This window comes from Notamacropus eugenii, chromosome 4 (assembly GCF_028372415.1).
Source record: "Notamacropus eugenii isolate mMacEug1 chromosome 4, mMacEug1.pri_v2, whole genome shotgun sequence".
NCBI lineage: Eukaryota > Metazoa > Chordata > Mammalia > Diprotodontia > Macropodidae > Notamacropus > Notamacropus eugenii.
The window spans coordinates 189,248,733-189,274,391 of record NC_092875.1 but is presented as its reverse complement, the minus strand read 5'-3'; the positions used below and the strand labels follow the sequence as shown (position 1 = coordinate 189,274,391).

The 25,659-nt window shown below is 38.4% G+C and overlaps 1 protein-coding gene across 12 annotated transcripts in view; it reads left to right on the top strand.

Annotated features, from left to right (window-relative positions):
• Positions 1 to 4,384: 4,384 nt before the first annotated feature.
• The window catches only part of ATXN1 (ataxin 1), a 516,919-nt gene continuing 495,644 nt past the window's right edge, over positions 4,385 to 25,659 (top strand). For 6 of the 12 annotated variants that reach the window (XM_072603911.1, XM_072603909.1, XM_072603910.1 and 3 more), the window contains exons 1-2: positions 4,386 to 4,630; positions 13,334 to 13,448. The gene's annotated coding sequence lies outside the window, so the exon portion shown is untranslated. Of the gene's footprint in view, positions 4,631 to 5,658; positions 6,184 to 13,333; positions 13,449 to 25,659 lie in introns of those variants that run through there. The other 6 variants (XM_072603913.1, XM_072603906.1, XM_072603904.1 and 3 more) reach the window with 2 other exon arrangements.

The following is a 25,659-nucleotide window of genomic DNA, read 5'->3' as shown; positions in this document are numbered from 1 at the left end:
GATTTGAGCAGTAGAGCAGGACTGTTTCTTCAGAGGTATTCTCATTTATCACAACAGAAATTCACCTCCTAAAGAATTAGATTTGTTCCCCTAGGTAAACACAGATAAAAGAAAGAAGTGATATTCAGAGGGGTTAAATGACTACACTGGGAAGATAATGGTAATTTTAGAGTCAAGATTTGAACCTAGGCCTCTTGAATAGATCAGTAAGAAATGAATTTTATAATCCACTTACAGGTGTTATGGAGAAATTCAACTGGAGCTGAATTTCTAAGAGTCAATAGATGTGGGTTTTCCAGCAAGTTCTGACACTAGTCTGTAACCTTGCCTAAATTATATAATCTCCATGAATCTCAGTGGCCTCATTTATCATCTTAGTTACCTCACAGAAATATATAAAGATGAAATCTTTTTAAAAGGGCTTTCAAAGTATATAGGGTGCTACACAAATATAAGATAAATTCTCATCATGTGCCTTAAAGCTAAGCAGTCAAAACTGATGAAAAATTAATATTATTATATATTCTTAAAATAATACTTCATTCCAAACAACATTATTGTGATCCTGTGCAAATGTCTTTTTTGCTAAGTCCTTCAGTCAAAATGAGACAAGGCTGACTGTGTTTATGAGTTAACTGTTTTTGAGGAAGGTCTATCCAAAGTTGCAGTGTTTGATTTGGGTATGTTATGAGTTTTGGGTGGGTGGAGGATACTGGAATAAGATCAAAATTCCATCAAAGAATTTAAATAAAAATTCTAAATAGGTGTATGTGCTGAGTACTAAACTTGAAAAGATGCCTACATCAGTCCATATCTAACTGCTATAACGTGGTAGTAAATATTTTAACTCCATATCTCTGTCAATAATTAAACAAAGCATACCTATCCAACGACTGCCAATAAACCGATTTATGAACCACTATTTTTAAATTGCCCTGAAGTTGGAGACCCATACAATTATTACATTCAGCACGCTTGTGCTCCCTCTACTGCTTTGATGGAAACATTAACTCATCCAGACTTCAGTACAATTTCCTCAGCAGGGTGCAATGTCTTTGAAAAAAATTACTACTGTGTCCACAAATTAGGGAGTTCATGAACTAGAACACAGAAATGGCAGAAAATAATTATGTCTTTAAGAAACCCCCAAACCTTTAAAGGCACAAACTGATGGGGACAAGACTCTAGGAACAGACAGAAGAGACAAGGGGGATGAATGAACATAGGAGTTAAGTGGAATACTGTGGGAGTTATGAACTTTTTTGGAAACTATTATTTTATAGCCAATTATTTTAAAGTATAAAAGCATTCTTGATACAATATTTCTAATCCCACAAACATGCAGCCAATAAAATTTAATGGGTAGACTTCTTTATATGTTCCTGATAGCTAAGTAATCCAAGACATATGTTAGGTAGGAAGATTCCCCGAATCCAGGAGTACAATGGTGGCAGAGGACAGAATGGAAGGCTTTTCTAGGCATTTCCTTGTCTTTTAAAGTTTGCCTTGTCCATGTGTGAATGTAATATCTGGTTTGTGAATAGTACTATAGTACTACACATTTGCTTACTGTTTCATGAAAGCTGTACTCTTTTGACTAAGCTTTTATTTGCATGAGATAGTCTCACTTTTAAAGAGACAGTGCCAGATCTGTCTTATTTTCAATTTAATCCTTTCTCATCTGAAAACAACTGTCTCCAATACCCTAGATAATGAAACGGTATCATGAAAATTATGCTTAGTTTTTGGACTTGCAGGAAGAAATAGTTACAGATTTAAGTCATAGTTTATGGCTGTTCATCTCAGAAATTAATGCACATTCTTGTTTTACTGTCTTAGTAATATACAGATTTAGTTTCCTTAAGGGTGCATTTAAATTAATTGACTGACTTTAATCTGAATTATGAGTTTTAATTTGCTGAAGGCTGTTAAAATAACTTGAACTGCTTATGTCAATGAAATAATAAAAATATTTGCTTCTTTATTAAAAAAAATTCTCTTAATGCAAGATGACTAAAAATAGACTGGAGGTGGATTGGACAGTCTGCAGATTATGAGTTGGAATAAAAATGTCTCACTTAAGCCAAAAACATGGCAACCAATATTTTCTGTTATAAAAATATTTTAGATGAATTTAGTTTTTATGAAAGCTGTCTGAAGCTGAAAGGAATAGCAGCAGCTCTCTATTTATTCACAAGCCAGTAATAATACCTGAGGCTCCAAAAAGAAGCCATTACTGCATAAAACCAACCAGTTCCTGTTTTTGTTCAAAATCCCACTCTGATGAGGAGGTTAAAATTTTATGTTTTGTTATGTTATTTGATACCAACCTTCACTTTGCTAATGCCTGTCCATTGGAACAGCAAAAAAGATCACAGTTTTTTGAGAAATGGATCATAACTGTCCACTAGAGGCTGTAATGAGACCAACAATGTCATTGTACAGCAGACCCTGGATTTTCAAATGGTAAAAATAAATAAAAATGAGTAATGATGACCAATGGTTCTTTTTCATGAGTAACAAATTATGAGCTCGGATTTTCAAAATGATAGAAAAAATTATTTTTCATACTCAACACACTATTTTATTTTCATATCTAAAGTACAAGGCTTTGCAGCCCTTCAGGGGGCTACAAGCTGACACCACATTTCTTTTGGTGATTCTGGATTTGCATGACATGTTGACTAATGTATTTCAGTCACACATGAATGAGGCTGAAAGATCCATTCAACATAGAGGCAACAAGTAGAGTATTAAAATGCAATGTAAACTTCTTTTTGAGCTGAATGTTCCCTGTTTATCCAGACTAACTCCATGAAGGAGACCAGACAGTGTCCCGACACCTATAGGTTCCCCATTTATCTGCTGTAAGAGGAAACTGAGCTTGCTTCAGCATGAATGTGGCTTCTTTTCCTCTATGTATGCCACACCTGTTGGCAAGGTGAATAATTCTCAGAAAGAGATTCCTTCCTACTGAGGTAACATTCAACTAAGGGATAAAAAAAAGAAAAGAAAAAAAAAAACCCTAACAACCCCGAAGAGTTTACCACTGAGCCCAGAGGATGTGCTTGAATCAGCTGTCTAAAGTTCATTTGACATCTGCCATTCCCCAACTTTCACTAGGACCTCATTTCGGATTAAATCAATGAACTTGACATTGTCCAGGTGAAGATGTTGTCTCTTGTAGCTGGCTGCTCTGCTGAGACATTAGGAATAGTTACTGAACATCCGGGTCCAAAGAATCTTTTCTGGCCTGCTTTCGAGAGTAAAGGAATGGGCAAGGGGTAGTCAGTTACTAGGCTTCAGAGAAAGTGGAGGTAAGGGAAAGGGGAGTCCCTCAAAGTTTCCCCAATAGAATTTAGTGCAGATTTCAGGGACCTCGTAGTCATCCTCGATCTTCTGCATTAAAGAATGAGTTCCCAAGCCTTGAACTGCTAACCCACTTGCTCGCTCAACCGGTTTCAGGGTTGACATGAGTTGTTCATTTAGCAGAGGCAAGACACTTTGAGCATCTGTGTCCAGAGGAGCGGTTAGTTCGGTTAGGTCAATGTCGATTGAGTAATTCTCTCTCTGGCACTCACCTGGAAGTCGACACTTCTGTAACCTCCTTGGGGTTTGAGTAAAAAAAGTCAGTCGGAGCTCCTCGGAGACCTTTCCCTGCCTGCTTGCCAAGGAAGTGAAAGAAGAGTGTGTGAGCGTGTGTGCGTGTGCGTGTGTCTGTGTAGGGGGGAGGCAGTGGCGGAGGCGTTGTAAGAACCCACCCTCTGAGGTTTAAATAAGCCAGTCCCACCACCTTGACCTTTCATTTCTGCCACCCTTCCTTTACTATCATCCCTCACCGCCTCCCATCCCCAAAAAGCTACTTTTTCCGAGGAGTGGTTAATGCGTGCAGGTTCTGGAATGAAAACTGCTTCCTCTCTCCCCCCAGCCCCCACCCCCCGCCAGTCCCTAATCCCTCCCAGTAAATTCTTAGAAGAAGGCTGTGCAGAGACCAGGGAAGGGTTAAGCCCGGCTGGCCGGGCTCTGCTGTGCGTATGCAATAATCTGTGTGGCTCTCTTGGATGTTCGCCAAAGAGTTGCCTTGCCTCCTCCCCCTCCCCCCCCACCCCAGTCCGGCCTCCTCTGCCCCCGCCCCCCCCCCCCCAGCTCTTTTCACTCCCCCCCACCCCCCAGTAGGATCCTTGAGCGGTTGCAGCGGCAGCCAACTGCTCCATATTTGGCTTCTATTACACATTTACATACTGGAGCAAGCGAGCAAGCGAGAGAGGGAGGGAGAGAGAGAGAGAGAGAGTGAGGGAGAGAGGGAGAGAGGGAGAGAGAGAGAGAGAGAGAGAGAGAGAGAGAGAGAGAGAGAGAGAGAGAGAGAGAGAGAGAGAGAGAGAGAGAGAGAAGGGGGGTGGAGGGAGGAGGGAGAGAGGGAGGGGAGTGGAGGAGGAGGAGAGAGCAGTGTATACCGCAGACATCATTTCTACTACAGTGGCAGAGGCGTCCAGGACCTGTTTCACTGCAGGGGGATAAAAAACAAGCCCTGTGGATCAGCAGCAGCGAGCAGCAACAGCCGCCGCAAGACATTGTTTCTCTCCCTCTGCCCCCCTTCCCCAAGCAACCCCAGATCCATTTACACTTTACAGTAAGTGGCTATTTTTTTCCTCCTGTTTCTTTCTCTCCCCCTCCCCCTTCTACTCTCCTCCCCCCTCTTCCCCCTCCCCCCTCCCCGTCCTCTTCTCCCCTTATATAGATTAAGACCCTTCTTTCTGCTATCCCGGGAACTACATCATCAACAACAACAAACAAATCCAACCCAAACCCTCAAACGGCGGCGGCACCAACCACAGCTGGAAGAGCAGAGAAGAAAATGATCCGCGTTGTGTTGTGTGTGTGTGTTGTGTGCGTGTGTGTACATACAACCTTCCTACGCTTCAGCCTCTCTGTTGCCAACACCCCCACTCCTAGCGCTGGGGCAATTGGCTAAGGGAACAGGCCAGGAAGCAGATGGAATAGGTGTGGGCGGGAGGGGGTGGGGGACACGCGCCCCTGGGGGGAGGGGGCGGGGGGTGGATTGTCCCTGGGTGCCCGGGGAGATTCAGTGCACCCCTGTTACTGCTGCTGCTGCCACTCGGGCTCCCGAGTGCCTGTAAGAAATGTCCTCCCTCGGGGTGGCGCAGAGGGAGTCAGCAGCAGCCTGCACTCCTCTCCACCTCAGCCCCCCCAACACTCCCCCCACTCACCCCTACTTTGCACTCTCCAGACTGGGAAGGAGGGATTCTGTGTGTGTGTGTGTGTGTGTGTGTGTGTGTGTGTGTGAGCGAGCGTGCACGCGTAGGTATGTGTTGATTCTGGGGAGGGCTGGACTCCCAGCTTACCGGCTTCTTCCTCTTTGCTACTGGGGGTCGCCAAGCCTGGGAAGATTGTCCATCTGTGTGTGTGTGTGTGTGTGTGTGTGTGTGTGTGTGTGTGTACACATCTAGGGGAAGTGGAAACTCTGTGTGTGTGTGGGGGGGGGGGGGTCTGTCCAGGACTTTGCAAGTGACCAAGACCTACTGCCCTGGCTAGAAGAAGAGGGGTGGGAGCACTGGGGAGGGGGCGTAAGGGGGAGGCAGAGACAGACACAGAGAGACTGAGGCTGGCAAGGGTAACGGGGAGGGGACGCGCGCGCGCGTGAGTGTGTCTGTGGGTGCCCGGAGCAGCGGCCGCGGCTGGAGTGGCGGCCCTGGCTGGCTGCTGCCTTGTTTGTGCGGCGGCTTCCTGATCATGTGGAGGGAGCCTCCGCTGCTGCTGCTGCTGCTGCTGCTGCTGCTGCTGCTGCTGCTGCTGCTGCTGCTGCTGCCTCCGCCGCCGCCGCCGCTCTGCTGCCGCTGCCCGGTGCCTGGCTAGCACTCGGTTCGAGGGGTGAGGGGAGGCTGCTCGCGGGTGCCGGCTGCACGTTGCACGGGAGAGAGCGTAAGAGAGTAGTAGAGGAGCTGGTGGCCGCGGGGCAAGTCCTGCCCCCGTGCCTAGAGTGAAAGGGCTTGTGTGGCTGCTGAGAGGGTGAATGAAGCCAGGAGGAGGGGAAGGAGAAGGAGGAGGAGACGCTGCAGGGATTGGGATGCGCCCAGTAGCCCCGCTGCTCACTCAGGGCCGGGCCAGGCCGGAGACACCATCACCACTACCACTACCACCGCCTCCTACTTGTTCCAGTGCTGAGTGAGTGCAGGCCAGTCCCCAGAGGGCAAGCGAGGGAGAGGGGGAGGGTGTGCAAGCGGGGCCCAAAGGGGAGAGGTAGAAGTGAGGTGTTGTAATAAGAGGGGCGTGTGCGTGCGTGCGTGTGAGCGTGTGTGAGCGTGTGTGTGTGTGTGTGTGTGTGTGTGTGTGTGTGTATTGGGGGAAGGGGTCATGCTTAGAAAGGGACTTTGAGATTGGGACCTTGGTCATCTCTGGTCTCCTGCTTTTTGTTTTTTTTTTTTTTCTTCCTGCACCAGCTTCAACCCCTTCACCTTTTCCCCCGCCTCAGTTGGCCTCAAACTTCCTGTGCTGGGCTTTCGTTTTATTTCAGGCCATGCAGGGTTTTTGCTGGAAGTGGTAAAACAATTCCGATTTTCTAGGGAGAACCTTGGTGAGGGGTGAGGGAGGAGGGACTGAAGCTGATGGAGATTGTGTCGGGGAGGGGGGGACACTGCACAGTTTCCAAGGACGTTGGGAATCAGCAAAAACCCATTCCAGCACTGTTTTGTTTTGTTGTTTTTGATAGCTACAACCCTACAAAAATTGGGAACATTTAAATACTTTTGCAGATGGGAAAATTGCTGAGGAGTAGTAATGGCAAAAAAAAAAAAAAACCCAAGTCGGAAGCTGGTTATATAATGCTCTATGTGGATAACAAGAACAAGCTATTTTTATTTTGTTTACCGTATGCTGTGCAGTAGGGACTCCTCCAAACTGGATCTATCCCGGATGAGATTCTGAGCTTCCCCCACAAGATGCTCAGGATACAGTTAACAAAATCAGAAGACCCCGTTGTGCATAAACAATAAAAGCTAATGCTTTGAAATATCATCCTCTCCTTAAAATATGGTCTTGAATACACAGCCGTGTGTATAGGTGAATAAGTTCAGTTTTAGATACAGAGTATTCCCAGTTTGGTGACATTTGTTTTTTATGATGTGGACTGCACTTAATATTTAATCGTCATTGTTATATATTATGTAGTAATGGTTAGTTAGTTATCAGATTTATTTAGGCACACTTTTGCTAATGCCTTAGGTAAGCTTTCTGCATTTGGATTTCTGATGAAACCTTCAGTTAACAGAGACCCCTGCCATCTTCCAACAACCTCTTTGCATTATTCATCGGATGAAAATAGTTTGATCCGCTGACTCCTCGGAATGAAGGTTATTGACGGAGGGTGCTACAAGAGAAAAGGGAAGGGGGGGGGGGTGGGAATCCCACAATAAGCTATTGGAAAGAGGTTGCATCATAGCTGCTAATACCATGCTATTTAATCTCCTCTGCCCTCTAACTGTTCATGCATCATTCACTATTTTACTGGTTAGCAGCTCTCTCTAATAAATAGGCTTTAATGCCATCTTCTATATAAAGCAGAGGTTGATGGGTTCTCTTGAACCTTCTGCCTGACTGTCTTTTTCATCATGTAGATACATGTCAATGGTGTAGGTTTGCAATGCACTTACTCCAGCCCTGATCAGTCATGTAATTAGATCAGGCTACCATGGCAACAGACAGTATTCCTCGTCCATTCAGGTGGGTTCGTCTTGTGACTAGGCTACTCCAAGTGTTTTATGTGCTGTATTTGTGCCTACCAAGCCGCAGAGGAGGATTTCACTGTTTTTTACTGCATCTCCTTCCAGTATTTTAGATGGAAGTCACTGTATTAGACTTTTAGTTACTCTTCTATTATGAAAGACACTCCTGAAATACTACTCCACAGAAAGTCAAATCTTACTGTGTGTGCAATACGTAAATACATCTCTCCACACAGTGAAAGGGGCCTGACAATCCAATTGGTGTTTATTGTTAACAGATCAACAAGTATTTGGTACTTGTTAGCAACCTTTCCAAAGCTGACTAAAGAGAAGTTTTCTCTTGCAATCTGGTCCATTTTTTATTTTTTGAGGGGGTAGGTCTATAACCCATTAGAGTTCACAGATTACACACATTGCCTCTGAATTTAAATTGCTGACAGGATTAAATTCTAGGGGTTCACCAAGTGAAGTATTTTACTTTGGAAAAAGTCCACATTGCCACATTAGTAACCTTCCCGCAATAATAACAAATGTCTTGACAAAAGGCATGCATGTTTCATCAGCGTAGTCCTCCTAGGCTGCATAGTGAGGGTAAATGATCTTTCACATATGTTTCTGTACTGATTTCAAAAATTATTTTTTTCTTCCTGGCATAGGTGAGCCATGGAAAAGTCTCTTAAGCTGACTGTATAAAAACATAAACAGCCCTCTTTAATTCAATTGTGCCTTGTCATTATGGTACTTACTGAGGGTTTTACAGGTTGACATTTTATTGTTCTTAAGCCATCACCCTGTTGGGTGGTTAGACAGAGCAAAGAAAAATTTGTTGCACAAGCAAGAGCTTTGTAGTTGCTAAAGCTTGATACCACGAAAATGATAGGAAACAGATACTTAAATAAACTAGATGTAACAGTTTTATACAAAGAGGCAGAAATGACAGGCTTTTGGTACCTGTGATGAAGTTGTTACTCTGTCAGTTTACAGTGCTAGATGCTATACATCTGAATTTGTTACTCTCATGAATTGCTGAGAGCAAGGCAATTACTCACCCTGGTCACCGAAGGCTCTACTCTTACTAAGTTTCTGTGGCTTCTTTGTCCTGTGGTCAGTCTGGAAAGAGGTTTCTAGGATTTTGGCATATTTATATTTGGGGTGCAGGTACAAAGAAACTTGCCTGGCATTTAAAAAAAATAGTCGGGACAAAAAGTGACCGGGAAAAAAAGGAAAAGGAAATCACCGTCAGAAGAGAAAACAAGCCTGTACAGACGACAGTGGGTGCTGCTGCATCTGCCCAGCTCTCACTAATATTGTTTTGTAATTCCCAGCAAATTACTGGCTCTGCAGTGCTTCATTGTACCATGTGAATCTGTGTTTTGGATAGTACAGGTAAAGTTGTGGTGAAAGAAGGAACACTATGTTCCTGATTAGGACCTAGGAAAGACTGTAATTTTCCCCACCCTTTGGAGATCCTTATAAAAGGGTTTGACAAAAGTGCTTTTTTACTAAAAAAAATAATATAACAGGGCCTTGGGGCTGTACAAATTTTCCTTTACTCAAAGAAATAGATTTAAAAAAATTCTGAAGCCTTTAGCATATGTATCAAATGTCTGAAGATGGCCCCGTTTAAGTTTATGTTTCAACACACTTGATTCAATTGTCTGGGAGTCTTGGGAAAGGAAAGCCTTAAGAGAGTATTAAAATATTAGTAAACACATTTCTATGACTGGTGTTTTCTTTGTCACTATAGAGTTCAAGGACTCACATTCTTTTTCTGAAATGATTTTTTTCTTCCGTTCTGACATGTTAAGAGGGCTTTACTTTTAAAAAAATAATACTTTTCATAATGAGTTCAGTTTCTAGCAGCTCACACACCCTAGCACCCCAATACTCTATCCATTGCCTTTATGACCAAAGGTAGTGAACTTGCTTTGCTTAACCTCTGGCACTATTAATAAACAGAGGCATGGATGTTGATAACCTAAAAATATAGTTGTCTGAAAGTGAGCACATACTTTGGACTCCAAAATGCTTAGATACCTGTCTTGGTAACAGGACTTTAGTGAGGCAATAGACTGGAGTTCCTGAAAATAATATATTTTAGGAAGGAGGACTGGTGTTGATAAGTCAATAAAGGGAGTGTATTATTAGAAATTTGGAGTTAAAATTCAAAATTATGTATATTGTCTGTAGTATTTGCTTTCCCATAGCAATATTACCAGGTATAATGATAGAATAATGGAACAGAGTTTGAGTGTTTGATTTTATATGCATAACTTAATCATTAAAAAAAATTTAATGGAGGTCATGTAGAAGTTGTCATAGTTTATGGATTATTATAGTGTAGACAGACCCTAACCACATATAAAAATACAATAACCCATAGTTGTGTAGGTTGAGAAGAGACTAGTTGCATTAATAATAGCACTTTCTTAGATTTTTAAGACATAATGATAAATCAACACAAGGTAACATTTTTAAGTAAGGAGATGATGTATAGTATAGGACATTTGAAACTATGAAGTTCAACTTGTCACCATCTATTAAGTTATTGACATGTTAGTTTCTTTTAGATCTCACTCAAACTTTAGATAGAGATATATTTACTAGTCTACATATTTTGTTTTGTTTTGGGTCGAACTGGGTAGAACTAACACAATAATGGCCTGAGATAAAAAAAGATATTTTTAAAAAATCACATAGATTTAATTTATTTTTAAATGTGCTATGATGTAGTAAGGCTTTGACAGGGTTTTTTCCTTCAATATTTAAATTTCCTCCAATATTTAGTAACACCAGTATAAATAGTAATCTTATTTAGGTAATATCATCATGATTGGTAGAAGCAGTTTGTGTATTTTCTGAACTGTTTCTTGAAATTTATATATATATATATATGTACATATGTGTATATATATATATGTGTGTATGTTATGCATACTGGGAAGTTTTATGTGTATGTAAAACATATAAATGTACATATATGTACCCACATATTGCATATGTTATACATGTGTCTGTCTACTTCCCAGGGCAGTACAAATGTTTGCACTATTATTTCTGTCCCCAAATTGTATAAAAATGTCTACATGTGTCACGAGAATTTTTTTTTAAATCTGTGATGTCAACAGAAAGATTTCATTGACTTTTTGTAACTTTTATTACCTCTAATTTATAGAATAATGAAAATTATACTGATAATTGTCATAATGTAAGTCTCATTCTGCCTGGAAAATTGCCTTGTAGTAAGCTTATCTTTGTGTAATCAGAACTGAGACTCCTAACCTTATCTTCTTTTCTTTTTATACCTGTTGAATTCCAAGCATTAAGAAGAACATTATGTTGTGCTGGATTCATAATTCAGACCTCTCTAGTAAACATAACCCTTTAAACATTTATAATTCTTTGGCCGTATGTTATGTTTTTATTTTGTTCTTGGGTGTCTTTCTAATGATGTGTCACAGGTTGTGTTGGCTGTCTTCTTGCAATCTGTAGCAGACGAAAATCTCCAACTAGTAGACACACTAACTTGATAGGAATTACTAATTTAGATAATTGGGATCATGCTTAATTTTTTTGCCCTGTAGTTTCATATTTTGAAGCCTTGCAATTTAGACTCTATAAAACCTTATCTTTCAGGTAATAGGTGAAAATAAAATATATGCATGCCCAGAAACACATAAACCAAAAAGTATGAAGTCTTACTTATCTATAAAAACACACTAGCTGCATTTATGTTAAAAATTTGTTCAAGCAGTTAATACTCCACTGTAGTTGGGCCTGAGTGATAGCAAGACCCATTTATGAGGTCTTTTAAAAGCCAAATGTGACTGAATAGAATTCCTTTTAACAACCCCTATGTTGATTCATTTGTAAGCTCCCCAAGGTTTGGGACTTCTATAGAACTTGGAATGTCAGTGCTAGAAGAGAGGGGAGAGCTCATCAAGCCCAGCATTCTCATTCTACGTGCTGAGACAACCTGATCTAGGGAGAAAGTGCTAAGACAATGAGGCAGGAAGCTCTGGGTTTGGATCTTGCTTTTGATACTTATTTGACTTGGGGGGGGGGGTCTCAGTTTCCTTATTTGTCAAATTGCTCAATAATATTTGTAGTATCTATTCCACATGAGGATTAGTTTCCAGTGAGATGATGTCAAAGAAATAGTGTTCACAAGAGGTTACTTTTGTATCCTTCTCATAGGTACTTCATACAGTGCTAAGCACAAAGTAGATTAACATAAATCCTTTTTTTTTAATTCATATTTGTAGTAGCAAAAAATTGGTGATTTTGTTCATTATCCTGGAAAAGTACTGGACGTGAAATGGATTTGTTTTCCTCTCCCTCCCAGAAATGTGCTGGGTTGGACTGCATTCCTGAAAGTGGTCTGGGGCAAACTGGTGACTATTTAGAATGGATGCAGATGGATTTGACTACTGTTATACTTTGGCATGTTCCCAAGGACAATTGACTCAATTACCCAGTTATTCATTATCTGTAGTGGGGGATTATCACCATCAAATTCTTAACCTCGAGCTGGTTTCTCCTGAGGCCTAACATGCTTCTGGGATTTTGTTTTCTTGAGTTGATTTCATATGCACTCAGGAAGCTCTGAGCAGAACATAATTGCGAAGGCATATCAGCATCAAAGGTTGTATCATTTCATTCTAATGCCAAAAATATGGTTTTGGAATTACCAGCTATATGCACTGTCTCTTCCAGTTAGTGTGCACAACTAAAGGTTTCCCGCACTTAAAAAATCTGGTTAGGGTTAGCCTGTGATCCTAAAATAACTAGAAGTACCAAGGTTTTTGATTGCTAGGGATAAAAAGGATGGAAATTTATTTCTCTGAGGATGTGGGACCAATAGATGATGGTGGTAAATTATTTTTTTTTTATCCTTTGAGTTTTAGGAAATGCTGTTTGTTTGCTGTTTTAGTCCTGTGGGATCAGAATTCTGATCTCAGCAATGAATTTTTTTATGCTGTCCCTCAAATTAATTAAACTGTACATACTCTCACAAAAGGAAGAGAAACTGCCTTTTATAGTGTGGCATCGACGGTAGGCATTGAATAAGTGAATGAAATGGCATGTGGCTGAATCGTGGTTTAAGTGAAGGCTTTACATGCCTAGGTGATACAATAGTATCAGTGGACAGACTTACCTGATTCCGTTTGTGATTGATCTGAATGACCAGAGTTGGGGGAGAGTATGAAGGTGTGGCACAAAACAAAGCTAACCAGCCCAAATGGAGGAGGAGGGACCAGACATTAACCTTAGCCTCACACTGGGGTCTAGGCAGCTGAGCTGAAGTGGTCACAGTTTGATTGATGGCTCTTTGGTACATCACTCATTGACTCAGTTAATTGAAAGCCAATTTAACTTTTTGAAGCTGGTTTGTATTTCTTTGCATCTCTCCTAAAGCAAAAGAATTCCATGTCTGTGTGCAGGTGTTGGAAGTGAGGGATTCTCTGTGTTTTTGATAATCACCCTGAAGTTACTGTTCTTGTGTGCCTCTGAAGTTAAATTTGAACCCTAAAAAGGCAACTCATTTTGTTTTCCATTTGGTTTTCATCTCCTTTACTTTTGGATTGTTGCAGCTGCATCACAAGGCAAGCCGGCAGGGTGGTCCATTCAAACTTTGGATTTATTCATGGTCTTTGTACAGCAGTCCCTTCTTCCATCATCACTACTGGGAAGTGTACTATAAATCAGGTAAGAGTTTCGTGATGCTATTTATTTTGTATCTCAGGATTTAGGCATTCTGGCCTATAAAGAAAAATATTCTGGGAAAGCTCTATGTGACTTATCCTTCAAAGGTGAAATCATGTCACTTGCTTTGTTTTTGGTCTAGGACTAGCAATGTCTATGCAAGTAAAATGAAAAAGAATGTTGAAGCAATTACCAAGGAAATGCAAACTTTTTGTCTTATATTTATTGTTAAAATACTTTAGGGATTTGTGATTATTTCCATATGGGTAGTCCTTCCACCAACACAGGTCATAAACCGTTCTTGGTACTCTGGTCTTTGGCAGTTGCCATGGCCCAAAAAACAACAACATTTCCCCTACAGTGCGCCTTCTGGTGATGAGTCTCTTTAATTTACCTTGAATGGTCCTTGGAGGATAGACAGTTCATGGCAGAGCCTGTACAGGAATTATTTGGGGGAGTTCACGGCCTCAAACCTTCACCTACTTTGTGGTTGCAGAATCATTTAGGAATTTTATTGGTTACTTTTACTTAATCAAAGAAACAAAAAAGATTTGTGACCAAATGGTTATCATAAGAATAAAACGTTTTTAATCCTTTAGACTTTGCTATAGAATATTATGTAAGATTAACATAGACAATGGGGAAAAATACAATGGATTTGTTTGGTTTGTAGCAAACACTCATTAGTGACTAGTATTTCTTTCTCGGCCTGTTTGCATTTTACAACTTCCTGATTTCTTCACATACAGTAAACTTGGACAATCATCTAGATACTGAGTGTTTGTGAAGGATGATGACTCATTGTTCTTCATTGAGGACAGGAAAAGAGGAAATTAAATTACAACAAGTTAGATCTGAGAGAACTTTACAGCAGCAAAGCTTGTTGAACCCTGGAATGGTTAGATTGAGTTTAATAAGGACTTACTAAGCACAAGGATGAAAAATGATACAAAAGCTCTCAGTGAATTTACCGTCCACTAAGTTAAATGATATAAGTATAAATAATATAATACAAGTTAGAATAAAATAAAGGTGTATTTATATTAAACCTTTATTAAGCTCTTCTTTCTGTGTGTGTATGTGTACATGTGCCACTATGCTAGAGCAAAATTTAACTGACACTGTCCCTGCCCTCATGGAACTTAAAATCTAGTAGAGATATATATTATAAACACAGATAACTATTGTATGCTCTAATTCATGATAAATATGTTAGAGAAACTTAAACACACTGCTAGATGCAATTCAAAAGAAAGGGTCTTTATGAATAGGAAAAGGGATAAAGTATGAATCTGGAAAGGCCTCAGGATCAAGATGGCCTTTAAGGGATGAAATCTTAACTCGTATTTTGCATAACCTAAGAAGGTTATTGAGAGAAATTTTTTTTTGTTTGACAGGAATTTTAGAGACATAAATTCTAGGTAAAGTTGTCTTGTGCTTCTGTTCCTATACTGTATTTTAAGTTTGCCCATTTTCAGCAAACATGATAATCTAGTATATCATAATCTGGTTTTGTAAACTTTAGAAAATTACTACTTTAAAAAAAGACTTAGGACCTTAAAAAGATTTGTATATTGCTTTCTTAAATAGAAAATGGCATACCTTACTTATTCATGTGAAATATGATTTTGATTTATTTTTTTAGTGAAAACATTGTATAAAAGGTTATATACTCCTATCTCTATGTATCTTTCTATCATCTCATTAATTTTAAGTCATTACAGGTATTCCATCTGGCCCACAAATGCTTCTAAATAAATAGATGTACTTGATTTCTCTTTCTTTTTATTAACATTTCAAGCTGCTTGGAAGCTGCGCAAAATAATTTTGCCAGCATTTTGAATCCTTTGACTTTCTCAGAACTTTCTTTCATCCAACAACATACAACTATAGATATACAATATAAAAATAACATACCAATCCTAATTGTGAACAATATACTAACGATAGAAAGCAAATGTCCTGCATGGCGTTGTAGTATGAAATGAGGAATTTAACTCAAAACCAAAGAAAACTGTTGGTTTTATGTCATAAAAATGAACTTGTTCCAGAATCTTACTGGATTCTATCTCAGAAAAATCATTCGGGGAAATCCCTGTTGTGGCATAACTTTTTAATATGTATGCTACATTATTGTGAAATATAAACACATTATTTTACATTATATTAGTTCTAGGTTAGAGTGTTATTCTTTAAATGGAAATAGACCGAGGAGTAGTTTGTTCCATATAAATTCATGCCTTTTACCTTCTGTAGCAAGTTGGCTTAGATAGAGTTTCTTGCCACCACTGGAAGAGTTAAATATTAGGCAAGGAATTCTAACACAAATTTATGCCTTAAATTTCTGCGGGAAAATGACTTAATTGCATACGGTCCATACAGGCCAAAAGCAATCTATCTTTTTTGCATGGGGTATAAATGAGAGTAGATCATTTTTAACAAAATTATCTTATGGTTTTTAGAAAATTGCTTTATTGTGAAAAAAGGAAGTCACAGGCAAATTCTTGTTTGTTGGCCAATCTCTGCAACTTGCTGAGAAGGAACACAGTTCTTCATAGTGTGTTAATCAAATCTGAGTGTCTGATGAATACCCACATTGTGTTATTGACAATGTAGTGCAAAGTCACCTTGGATTTTCAAATAGAGAACATTTCCTGTGATTGCATGTAAAGCAATATTATAAGCATTATCTAAACATTTTGCATAAATAATGACCTTATTATAGGCAGTGTAATTGACTGTTAAACCTGGGCAAGCAAACAATGTCATCCACATCACCCTTTTAGAGTAATCATTAAGGTGTGTGGTATTTTTAAAAAATTGAACATGGATAATATTTATTTTTCCTTTATTTATAAATGCTTTTTAGCTTGAGAAAGTCAGAGTTTAATTGTCACTGAGACAATGTCATATTAAAAACAATTTTTACTCATTCATTTATCCAGTAGCTATTTATTGACTATTTACTGTCTGCAAACCCTTGAATATGACCCTTTCAGGAATGTGATGGTGGAGGCCACATGTACCTGATTTTCCTGGAGCTTATTGCCTGGGATGGTAGGTAAAGATATATACCTGGAAAAGTAGGGTATTAGACTCTTACCATACTATGTGGGCATCAAAAACAAAGTGTTTCGGAAGAGAGCAAAAGGGAGAGAGTGCTTCCAATTGGATTGGTAATGGAAGGCTTTATGGAGGAGGTGACATGTTCACTGGGGCTTTAAAAATGCAGTTAAGGTTTTAATAGTCAGATTTAGAAGAGAAGAGGAAGAGGGGATTTTCCTTTTGCAATCTGTCATCCATCCACATAGCTAACAGACTGACAACTTGATAGTCCCAGAGCACATGTGCACATATGACTAACCATTTTACTCTCCTGATCAAAAAGTGTGGGTAGTTCCCTATTGCCCTATTGCTTGTCTCTTTGTCAACTGAAGTCCTCCACAATGTGGATATATTTTCAGATTGCTGTACCTTCTTTCTGCTCAGATACTGAATGTTCTGATCAAACTTATTTATAGGCTCTTCCCCCATACATAACATTCATTTCCTGTCTCTGGACCTTTGTAGGTTATTCCTTCTCCTCAGAATGGTTTTATTTATTTACCTCTTCCTACTGTAATCCTCAGGGCTGCCTTTAAATAAGGGACCCTGCAGATCCCCCTGGTTGGAAGTACTCCTCCCCATGACTTTGAATTTAATTTGCATATATTTTGTCTTTTCTTATTTATACATGTAAATCTTGTTCTCCTCTTGTTCCCTTTTCCCTAGTAGAATGTAAGCCACTTTGAGGATGGGAACCATGTTGATTTTTGTCTTTGACTCCCCGGTATCTAGTTTATTAAATTATTAAATGCATATTAAATTGTTGTTAACTGAACTGAATTTAATTCCAGGTAGAGGAGAAATGGTATGCAGGCAGGAAAGCCCAGGGCTTCTGTAGGGAGTGTTAAACAGTAGTACAGTCTAGTTGGCTATTACAGTATTAACAAAGAGGAAGAGGTGGGAGATTTAACTGAACTGAAAAACTGAGATTGAGACCAATATCAGTTTGTAGCCTCAATCATGGACATGCCATTAAATGTTTAACAACTGGCTCTACAAGAGGGGGAAATAAATGTATAACCAGCATACTTTTAAGTTTAGTCTGTAACATTAATGTTTCCTTCACCATTTTCTGAAGTATGGATAGTCATATAAATCAGTAATTCAACCAAAAAAACAATAAATCAAGCCCTGATTTATAGCATTTGCCAGATTTTGAGTTGCAGATATACTAAAAATTTAATGATTGACTCTCTAGAGATGGTTCAGCAGGCTGCAGTACACCCCTAGCTTCTCAACCCACCTGGGTTCAAGTTCAGTAGTCTGGACTTTATTTTGAGGCACTGAGGATCTACTGAAGGTTTTTAACAAGATTAGTGACATGATCAGAACATATTTTAGGAAAAAAATAATAGGATCATGGTGTGCTACCCAGACTGGAAAGAAGAGACTCTGGAAGCTGACATAACCAATGATTAAGTTTTTCAACAGTTAACCCTAAAAAGCAATTAGAATGATTGAATTAAGGAACTAATGTCAAGAATAGGTAAAAAAGGAGAGACCTGAGAGATGTGGGGAAAGTAGGATAGAAAGAAGTCAGTGAGCAGTTGGGTGTTGGGGTTTAAGGAGAGGAAGGAGTCAAGTGATGTAAAGTTTATAGATCTGTGTCACTGGGAGACTTATGGTGTCGTTAGTAGAAATGCGTGTTTAAGTCTGAAGAACTGGTTTATATATAAAGATGTTGAATTTAGTTTGGATATGTTGAGTTTGAGATGCCAGCAGGATAGCCTGATGGGGAGATATCTAGTAGGCAGTTGGAAATATAGATCTTGATATTGAAACTTGGAGTTTACAGAGAGGTCAGGGTTGTAGATATCCATTTGGACATATCTAAATATCCCTGTCAGTAGATAAGTCTGTCCCCCTAGAGGATGTAACTTTGAGAGTGGATCAAATCACCAATTATCCAGTCACCTTGTTGATTCTACCTCCACAATATCTCTCACAATTGTCCCCTTCCCTCTCATCATGTGGCTAACTGAAATAGCTCTCCTAATTGGTTCCCCTGCTTTAAGTTTCTTCTTTTCCCAAGCCATTCTCTACACTCTTGCTAAAATGATGTTCCTAAAGTAGAGGTCTGACCATGTTATTTCTCTCCTCAAAAAGTTCTAGTAGTCAGCTCACTTATTAAGATAAAATATAAATTCATTTGTTTGACAAGTAAAGGCTTTTACAACCCTGCCCCAACCTGTCTCTCCAGGCTCATTATACATCTTTGCCTTTCCCTCACTCTGTGGTTTAGCTAATCTAAAAGTGGTGTATTTTTCTTTTTTTATTCTGAACTTCTAACTTCCAGAGAGCAACATTAGTACAGCTACTTAAGGTAGAAATGGAAGCATGGTACACAGAAGGTATAAGGGAGAAGCTGCCAAGGAGGCGTTTTTTTCTTCTTTAAATTGTGGAGCTACTTGGACACATTTGTAGACAGAGAGAGGTATCCACATTGAGAAAGGAGATATTAAAGGTGCAGTAAAGAGGATAATAGATCTCTCAGAGTTCTGGAAGAAGCTATTGGTGGCCAATGAATGAATGAAAAGCATTTATTAAGCATATAGTATGTGCTTTGCTCTGGGGTCACAAATACAAGAGATAGCCCCTGTCTTCAAAAGTTTGCATTCTAGTGGAGAATACCAAACACCACTTGAAAAATCTACTCTTGGTCAAGGTCGCACAAATAGTAACTGGCAAAGCTGAGATTTGAAGGGGAGGGAAGTATCTTCTGACTTCACACTTAAGTGTTTTTCCTGCTGTACTGCCTGCCTCAAAGTAGAATTAACCACAGCTCCAAGTGTTCTAGTTAGAAAATTTATATGATGGTGTTGGCCTCTTGCAGATTTGCTATCTGAGATATTAGAGTTTGGATTGATAGTTTTTTGAAGCTGTATATGTGCATATGTTTGGTTTGGGGTTGAAGGGGGAAGAGGTGGGCAAGCAGATGGACAATAAAGGGGTTAACAGATGGTAACTTTTGCAAATTTGTGTCTTCCTGTTTAGAGTTTGTCCGATGAAATCTTGTTGAAAATTTAAAAAAGATATGGGTGTGTTTATCTGTACACACACACATACACATATTAAGAATTGGAGCTTATTTTATTTAAAATTATGTTATATGTGTAGATTAGAGGGAAAGCTGGTTTTGTAATTCAGAATGTGCAGTATCTCCCTTCCTTTAAACATGTGACCCATCCATTTTCTTTTAATCAATTTTATTCGGAGGATTTTTTGTGAAGCACAGTACATTTTAACCATTATTAGAGGCCTTTCTTTTGATCTGGATTTATTCATCTTATATGACATCCATAAATCATATTGCAGCATCTCATTGACCCTGTAGCAACTGCTTATTTGTGGCAGTTCATTGACCACACTTTTCAAAATTTCATTATTTAACTCTATTATCTTTAGTTGGAAGTTCATATGAACTTTCTTAAGTATGGCATTTAAAAAAATTCCTTAGCTGAGCACTATGCACTATTTGGTATGTAGCAACTTGATTTCAATTTTTTCCTCCAAAGAAAACAACTTTGGGCAAAAAAACAGAAATCAATGCTGGGTTTCTGGAAGGAAGATTAGGCCAGATCTACATGACACAAAGTGAAATGGAGGTAATGATCTGTTGAATTTTCTTTAAGTGTAGGGCCAGATTTTCTTTCTTTCTTTTTTTTTTTTTTTTTTAGTGCTCAGAGTTATCTGAATTTTCTATCTATACTACCCAAATTTCCTGAAAAATTGCCATAATGTATTTTGAGCTCTGCTGAATCAGAGTAATGCCAGCAGTCAGAAAGATCAAGAGGCATTCATTCATACATCAAACAAATATTATTAAATGCCCTTTGTTGACAGAGCATTTTTTTCTGGGCTCTGGGGGAGTGAAAGTTTAGCTAAGACCTTGTCTTCGTTAAGCTAGCTTTCTGTTAGAGGTAAGATACATGTAATTTTAATGCATGTCATTGCATGTAAGAGACGTAGCAGAACAGGATGTAAGGATGTAAGGTTTGAAGAGAATATTTCCTTAAAAAATTCAGATAATGTAATTTGGGTGATTTGGTTTTTGTGGCAAACTTTTATTTTATTTTTAATTAACATTTATTTTCTTTCCTCACCTACCTATCCCTACCCTCAATTGAAAAATAAAGAAAACCAAAACCTTTGTAACAAATATGCATAGTGAAGTAAAACAAGTTCCTACATTGTCCATATCTAAAAATGTATATCTTACTATGTTATCTTGAGTCCATTTTTGTTAGGAACTAGGTAACATACTTCATTATAGGTACTCTGGAATTATTGTCTTTGAAAAGTTGTTTGTTTTTAGAATGTTGTTATTGTGTAAATTATTCTCCGGTTCTACTTTCTTCACTCTGTATCAGTTTATGGAAGTCTTTCAAGATTTCTGCTGAAACCATCTCTATCACCATTTTTTAACTGCATTATTCCAAATTACTTTCCAGAATAGTTGAGCAGTTCACAGCTCTACCATGCCTGGTTGCAGCTGCCCCTCTAACATTAACATTTCTCTTTTTTGCTGTCTTTGCCAAATTGTTGAGTAGGAGGTAGAACTTCATAATTTCTTTAATTTGCATTTCTCTAATTATTAATTATTTGAAGTCTTATATGATTGTTCATAGCTTAGATTTCTTTCTTTGAAAACTTCCTGTTCATATCTTTTGAGTACTTATCAGTTTGAGGTCACTTGTTCTTATAAATTTGAATTAGTTCCTCATATATCTTTAAAATGAAACCTGTATCAGAGAAAGTTACTATGAAGATTTTTTCTCCAGTTAACTTTTTCCCTTCTAATTTTATCTGCATTAGTTTTGTGTATACAAAACCCTTTAATTTTTTTTTAATTAAAATTTTCTCTTTTTTGTGATTTTCTCCATCCGTACTTTAGTCATGAATTCAAAGTAGAGGGTTGCTGTTGACTGGAGGCTGGATGGAACAAGGAAGGTACCATGGAAAAGATGGGATTTGGCTTGGACTTTAAAGGATAGATAGACATTCAGCAGGTAAAGAGAGAAAGGGCATTTCAGGAATCTAGAACATTATTCACAAAGGTGAGGCTATGAGAGAGCAAATGACACATTGGAGGAACAGAGGCTAGATTGGTTTTCTTGGAGCACAGAGTTCATAGAGAGGAGTTATGTGAAATAATGTTGGAAAGATAGGGTGGTACTAGATTGTGGTGTGCCTTGAATGTCTGCTAAAGATATTTACTATTCTGGGTCTACAGTAAGGAATCACTAAAGTTAGAGGTAACCATCAAAACAATAATTTATTCATTTTGAAAATATTTATTGAGAACTTGCTAAGGTAGAGAATTGAGGGGAAACTTAAAAATAATAAAGCACAGGCTCTACCCCTCTCCAGCAGCTAATGGTCTAATGGAAAGGTGACTTCTTTACAAATTACACTGTGACAATTTGTGATAAGTGCCATAAGAAGGGTTCAGAGTGCTGTAGATTTAAGAGGAGAAAAAGGTCAGATCAGTCTGCTCTGGTAGGAAAGGCTACTGAATTGTAAGCTCGAATATAGCAGGTACATTTTGTTTTATCTCAGTCTCCTCTATATGTAACCCTTTGACAGAGGCATCACAAGTGATTAGCCAACAGAATTGAATTGAATTGGAATGAGATGGTGTGTGAGGCAGGGCCTTGACAACTGGGCTTCTCAGCGGCTGTCCCACGTCTGGTGAGCCCACTTTCAAAGTCCTCTTTGAAATATTGCCTCCCTTCTTCCCACATTCTCTTTAGTTCACTGCCAGGCTTAGGATGCACATTCAGTAACCATTAAACAAAGATGACAATGAGGATGATATATTTACTTGTCTCTAGGTGTACATATTACTCCTAAGCAGGGCCCCTAGTGCTGCTAGGCAGGGAAAGTCTCAGGCAGATGCTGAACTTTTGACTCTTAAAGGATTCACTGGGTCATTACTTGGCTTGCAAGATTTGACTGATAGAAACTGTTCATCTCTCCAGCTTGAGAGATGGTGGCAGCAGTGGTGGTAATGAATGCAGGGCTGAGAACAAAACGTGCTGTTTGAAAGGAGGTCATGCTTTCGGAAGGAGGGTGATCTGAAGTCTAGATTTTGCTGTCTCACCATCCTCTTTTCACTATCCATTCTCCTCCCCCTGTTTGCTTTGTAGAAGAATGTGACTTTTTCAAATCAAACTGATGAGGACGGAGCAGAGTGCATTTTTCTCCTCCTCTTGGATTCCTTTCATAGTATATTGCTTTATATATTTTTGATTCTTAGGAAAATGTAAGTTCCTTGAAGGCAGGCATTGTCTGTCTTTTGTCCTTGTATCATATCCATCACATAGACCAATATCTGGCAGATTGGATTGGATTGGTCTTCCTGTCTTGCAGATTGAGTTAATAGCCATTTACTCAAAAATAGCACAAGTATTTTCTTTTTTGGTGGGGAGGGAGTGAGAGGGAGCAGTTTTTGTTTTTTTTAAAGGGCAAAATCTCTCATTTCATCAGCTCATTCAACATTAAAGGTTTATCATTAACCTATCATTGGTGGTTCTGGCTCACATTACAGCTGTAATCTTATAGGATACACTTTAATTTACAAATTAGTGGAATCTGACGACATAACAAGTGACGGGGACGCTCCTCCCTTCAATATTTGTATGTCATCTGCTTCAGAGAACTAATTGCTTGGCAATTCCCATTTGGTAATTCCCTCTTTATTTTCTGATGAGTTACTTAACAGTGATGGGATTGTTGAACAGAGCATTGAGTTTAATGTGTGATTCTAAAACTGCCTTGCAGGCCTTGGGGAGGAGGGGCAGCATGTGAATTCTGTTGAGATTTACCAGAGGAGCACTGAAACAATTATATGGCCAGTTAATATTTTACTTAATTCTAGGCTTAGTTCTGAATAGTTCAAAATGTGTAAAATAATAATAAATCAAAGCCAGGATTTAAGAAAAGATAATTTTCCCTGTTCAATGAAACTAGTATTGGAAATGGAATTTGTTATCTGTAGAAAGCTTAGGTATCTTAAAATTGTAGTTTGAAAGCAAAATAGCTAAAAAAAAAAATGATTGCATCAGGATTCTTCCTCCTCCAATTGTGACATGAAAATTGTTTCTATATTTTATGTTTAATTGGAAGTTCTATTTTCATTATTAGTAAGTAATTTAGGGTACAAATTGGAATAGATGACACATTTCCAACTCTGACATCGTGTGAATTTGCCAGTGTTTATAAAGAGTTGGTAGGTCATCAAAAATATCTTAGACTATTTATCTTTTTTTCATTATTACTTCCTGACAGGCTTTCTCCAGTTCCTCTTACTATTTTTTTCTCTTTTTTATTAATTTATTTGTTTTCAGTTTTCAACAATCACTTCCATATGTTTTAAATTTTCTCCCCCTTCCTCCCCATTCCCTCCCTAAGACGACATGCAATCTTATATGGGTTCCTCTTACTGTTCTTAACTGTAGTGCCTGAAGTGACACCAATTTCAGAAGGTGGAGAGTATTACCACTGGAAAATAACCTTCAGCTCATTATGACTATAGTCTGTTCCAAGACAGTGCAAAACTGGAGCTGTGATTAGGAACAACATTGAGGCCATACTGTTCACTGAGCTGTATAGGCAAGTCCAGTTGGTGTCATTGGGTTTTGACCTCTGCAGATGACTGGGAGGCCTTCCCTTTTCTCTTCTGCATTCACTTTTCCAAGGGGTATTATTTTCATATTACGTGGAAAGCTTTTCTATATTTGGTCAGACATGCTGAATTTTTTTTTCTTCAAAAGAAAATTTTAAAAATTAATAAAATATAAAGAAATCTTCATGATATTGTATCATCCTCTTTGTTAACTTATTAAAAGTTATATGAAAGTTCTTGACCTATTGTGACCTTTAAAAGTCTTAGTAAGCCAGTGCAGATATTTAGTTGTCAGTGGAATAAATAACTCACTTTTAGTTTTGAATGGAAAAAGATTTTGAATATACCTTTTGTTCTTTGTCACTCTCTGTTAGAAGACATTGCAAGTTTGTGTCTTTTAAAGCACAGTGAAAATGCATATATTGAATAAAGTAACTTAGAAATATAAAAAGGAATGAAATTGCTTAAGTTTCCTTAAGTGTGTTTTAAAAGTTATTTGATCTCCTACATTTCACTAGAAAATGAGTCAGCTGATGCTATACTGTTGCAGAGTTGGTATTTTTATGACATTTTTGAGATAATTTAGCAATTTCTCATCTGAAACTACTACTTTTTTCATTACTGATAACTATGAACAGAATTGTTTCTTTTAATTAATTCTTTCTATTAAGTTTAAATATTAGTTACAAATGAAGGGAGTGTGATTTCATATTTAAAGAATGCTTGTCACTCATTTTATAAATATGATTGTCAGAAACATAACCTCCTATTTGCCATAAAAGTTTACTTAGGATAGCTTACAATTTACAATCTATAGTACAAAAGATATAAGGCACATCCAGTGATAATTTCTGTTAAGAACTCCAAATGGTCTTACATAGGTTATTTCTCCAAAAATATTGAAGTCTCCGTGTAAAAGTTAAAACATTTATTCAGGTCTATAGACAGTTATACTAATTGTATGACCCCTGGCCAGTCTCTTTACCTCTCTGGGTCTCAGATAATTAATAGCTAGCATTTATGTGGTGCTTATTTTGTGTCAGGCATTGTACTAAGCATTATACATAATAATTTTCATCTCATATCACACAAGAGCCTGGGTAGGTAGATTCTGTTATCCTCATTTTACAGTTAAGCAAATTGAGGCAAACAGAACTTAAGTGACTTGCCAGGGTCACACAGCTAAGACTGTGACCGGATTTGAACTCAGGTCTTCCAAACTCTAGGCTGACGTTTTATCTACTTTACTCTCTATTAGTAGGTTATAGACAGTTACAATTAGCATATTTATATTTCCTTTTCATATTTACTGACATAAGTAGATATGCCAATATCTACTAACATGAGCTTTGTCAGTTTCTACCAGTATGTCAGTATCTGCTAATATAAGCTATATTTCCAACCACTCATGCTGGATATAGTACAGACTGAACTGGATTGAGTGAATTTTTCACTTTTCTCTTGGATGTTTTGCCATTTAAG